The 4,221-nt window shown below is 38.0% G+C and overlaps 1 protein-coding gene and 1 pseudogene across 1 annotated transcript in view; one reads left to right on the plus strand and one right to left on the minus strand.

Annotated features, from left to right (window-relative positions):
• TRHDE (thyrotropin-releasing hormone degrading enzyme) overlaps nt 1-4,221 on the plus strand; it is a 798,400-nt gene that overhangs the window by 679,611 nt on the left and 114,568 nt on the right. The window lies entirely within an intron of this gene.
• Nucleotides 949-1,682, minus strand: LOC102834496 (annotated as a pseudogene).

Here is a 4,221-nt window from a genome sequence, read left to right on the forward strand (position 1 = left end):
GATGGACTCAAGCGTGGCAACAGTAGGGAGGTTGGCCCAGGATCAGGCAGTGTTTTGTTCTGCTGTGCATAAGATTGCTATGGGTTGGCACTGACTTGATGGCACCTAACAACAACAACAACAACAACAACAACAACAACAATGGCTAATGATTATTGTAAACACAGAAGCACACATGGAAGAATTCTCTTGTCATTTTGTAAAGCAAAATGTTTTAATATTTCACAAACCATGATAGGACAGTTTTGTTTGTGTGTGTGTTTCCTTCTACAAAAGTTTGAACTTTGAGAGTTTGCATTTTCTCTAATTATAATGATGAAATTCATTGTACTTGTAACTCATCAGCCTAGTGTTTTCAGCTCTCTGGCTGACACATCAGTCTTCTTCATAGAGCAAAGCCCACCAGCGTCTCAAAAGGGGGACAAGGACAAGAAATGGTAATGTCCCCAAACCAGTGCCAAAATACACCTTTTGATTATAATTTACAAACCCAGGCATAAAATGCACAAGTTGCATGACCCAAAACATGTCTTATATCCAGTTTGGTGCTCAACCTTCTCAAGGGCTCTGATTCGTAGCCCGCTGAGGTTTCTGACCAGCTCCAGAGATTTAAGAAAGACCAGGACATGTTAAGAGACCTCCAAACTATCCTCTTTGAGTAAGAAACAAATGGTCACACAGTGTATACTCAGCTATTACATTCACAGGGACAGAACCAGACACAAGGAAAAAGTAGAGAAAATAAGGAGTGGCGATCAAAATTGTATTTTATTCCACCCTCTCCCACGCTCTCTCCCCACACAACTTCCAGTATACTTTTTGCCGCTCATTCACACAGCAATGTTATAATCAGAATAAAATAAGTTTCAGGGGTCAGGATTTGGGTGAAGGGGCATGGGTAAAAGCAATCAAATCACAATAGAAATTCTTCAAAATAGGTTATTCCACTTAGTCATCATCTTCTCCTTCATCACCAGGTTCTCATTTTCACTTCTGATCCTTCTCTTTTTCACCAAGATTTTCTTCATCTTTCTCATCATCTCTTCCTCCATCAATGTAACCTTCTTCATCCTCGTCCTTCTCTCCACTCACATCGTTCTTTTCACCTTCTTCTTCCTCATCCTCATCTTTGTCATCCTCTACTATATGAGCATCTTCATTGTATTCTTCCTCCTCCTCATCATCTTCATTGTCTAGACCTTCCACGTAGCCCTCAGCATCTGCGTCAGGAGTCTCCTTGTTGTCCTGGTCACAGCCATCAAGATATGATAGATACAGGAGGAACTTGAACATGTTTTCTTTCTAATCAGTCAGGTTAGTTGCCTCACAGTTGAAAAGGTCTACACTCTTGAGGTTTTCTAACTTTTTCTGTGGCTCTATTGTGCTGAGGTCTTCAATTTCATTGCCACTTAAATTTAGATGTATGATGTTCGGACACTTTTCTGCCAATACTTCCAGGGCCCTGAAATTCTGTTATCACTTAGTTCAAGCTTCTTAAGTTTGGTAGGTTTGCAACTGAGTGAGGCCTTCGTTTATTGTACTTAAGAATGCCAGTTCTTCAAATTCATCTGTGAGGACTACGCTTTTGCCTCATTCAACTGATCGTTGTTCAGGACAGGCTCCTTCACATCAGAGGGCAAACTGGTCCACAGCTCTGAATGAATATGTTTTTCCATATCCATCTCTCGCTTCTTGCTTTCTCCACAGAGGCTCCCAGGCTGGCAGAATTCAATCAATATACCCTGAACCCACGGCCGTGTGTTTTAGGACTTTGAAGACTCAACCAATTCTGCTTGGTTCTTGATCCTGGATTGATTTTTGTATGTTGACCTTGTACCCTGCTAAGTTCTAGTAGTATTTTTACTGAGTCATTGGGGTTTTCTATATATAGGATCATAGTAGCATCTACAAATAGAGTTTTATTTCTCCTTCACCAATTTGTTGTTGTTGTTAAGTGCCGTTGAGTCGACTCTGACCCATAGCAACCCTGTATAGGGTTTCCGAGGAGAAGCTGGTGAGCTTGAACTGCTGATCTTGCAGTTTGGATGCCTTTAATTTCCAAACCTTGCCTATAGCTCTTGCTGATGATGGGCATCCTTGTCTGTTTCCTGTTCACAAAGGGAAAACTTTCAGTTTCTCTCCATTGAGAGTTATGTTGGCTGTTGGTTTTACATATATTCCTGTTAATTATGTTGAGGAATTTCCCTTCAGTTCCTACTTTGTTGAGTATTTTTATCAGGAATGGATGTTGGATTTTGTCAAATGCCTTTTCTGCATCAATAGATATGATCATATGATTATTTTTCCTTGTTAATTTATATGGTGAATTACATTGTTTCTCTAATGTTGAACCATCCTTGCATACCTGATATGAATCCCAGTTGATTATGATGTATTATTTTTTTATTGTTGTGTAATTCTATGGACTAGGATTTTGTTGAGAATTTTTACATCTATGTTCATGGATATTGGTCTATAATTTTCTTATTTATGATGCCCTTTCCTGGTTTTTGCATGAGAGTTATGCTTGCTTCATAAAATGTATTAGGGAGTTTTGCATCCTTTACTATATTCTGGAATAATTTGAGTAGAATTGATGACAGCTCTTCCCTGAATGTTTGGCAAAACTCACCAGTGAAGCCATCTAGACCTGGACTTTTTTTGGTTGGGAGTTCTTTGATCAAGTTCTTTGATCAATCTCTTCTTTTGTTATAGGTCTGTTCAAGTTTTCTACTTCACTCTGTGTAAGTTAAGGTAGGCCATGTTTTTCTAAAAATGTATCCATGTTCTCTAGAGTTTCAAATTTGTTGGAGTACAACTCTTCATAGTATTCAGTTATTATCCTTTATATTTCCATTAGTTCTGTTGTAACATCACCCATGTGACTTCTCCCTCTTTTCTTTTATTATGTTTGTCAATTTTATTAATCCTTTCAAAGAATTAACTTCTTATCCTGCTGATTCTTTCAATAGTTTTCCTGTTTTTTATCTAGTTTATTTTTGCTCTAATATTTATTATTTCTTGTCTTCCCCCTGGTTATTTTGTTTTTTGAAAAAAATTTACTGGCCATGTAGACTTCCTCCAAGTTCCAGTATTGTCACTCTTATCAAGTCACTCCAAGGTTAATTTGGGATTGCCTCCATTCTAACCAGCCAGAAGGGCACAGGTGATAGTGAAACAAAGAATAGCTTTTAATATACCAATCTTGAAAAGACTTACATGAAAACAATCATGTATTAAAAGAAACATACATAGAAATCACTTGGTAAAACTCAGATAGGAAATAAAACCATGTTCACACATACTTTTCAGTTAATGAGAGAAATTAAGTTTAATTGTGTCCTCAGCATAAAAAGAGAAATGGATTTGGTGAAGAGTAAGTTGAGTACTCCACAAATTCCTATCAGTTGAATATGCTACCAGAAATAAAGGAGAGTGTGGTCTCAATGTGATCTCAACAAATATTCACAGAATCTGTATTATCAACATCATTTTTTATATTCATTTGCTTGATTATTCTACTTTGCTTTTTTTTTTAAGTTTTTGTTGTGAATTATGAGAGTTTACGTGGGAGAACATTAATTTTATGTTCATTCTATCATATTTCATTTCATTGTAATGATTACAATCCCCTCCATGCATCATCAAACAACCAAAGGGTACACCCCACAATCCTGCCCCTCAGCTGTCATCACACAGCTAAAGAATCCAGAGTCTTTAGCTTCTCCATCTCTCCATGTCATCATCTTTGCCTCCATCTCTGGTGTTACTGCTTCAATGGATAGGGTCCCACATTCTGCTCTTCTCCCTTAATGACCCCAGGGACTTAGGCTCCTGGAATGTAAAGTTAACCACTCCCCTCCTTTTGTTACAAAACATCAACCTTTACAGTCAGTCCTGATAGCAATCCTTCACTATTGAACCACAAGAGTCTTATCCCATCTCCTTCCATCAGCCTCATCCAGACAGGTTGGAAACCACTCAGTGGAGAGTCTACATTCTCCTGTACCCTCTTGAAAGCTTGTAAGCCAGTCACTTCTTGTCTTTGAAGCCCTCCCCCCCTCATTTTGGGTAGCCTTTCAACCCTGTGTATCAAGAGGGTACGAATTATCTTCTCTGTAAAGATTTGCTCCCTCCCTTGAGCTACCACATCTATAAGTGTAGGTAAAGTTCATCAAATTGTAGTAGATTACCCTTTTTTTTTTTTTTTTTTTTTTTTTT

The sequence above is a fragment of the Chrysochloris asiatica genome, unplaced genomic scaffold (genome assembly GCF_000296735.1).
Source record: "Chrysochloris asiatica unplaced genomic scaffold, ChrAsi1.0 scaffold00170, whole genome shotgun sequence".
In the NCBI taxonomy this organism is placed as follows: Eukaryota; Metazoa; Chordata; class Mammalia; order Afrosoricida; family Chrysochloridae; genus Chrysochloris; species Chrysochloris asiatica.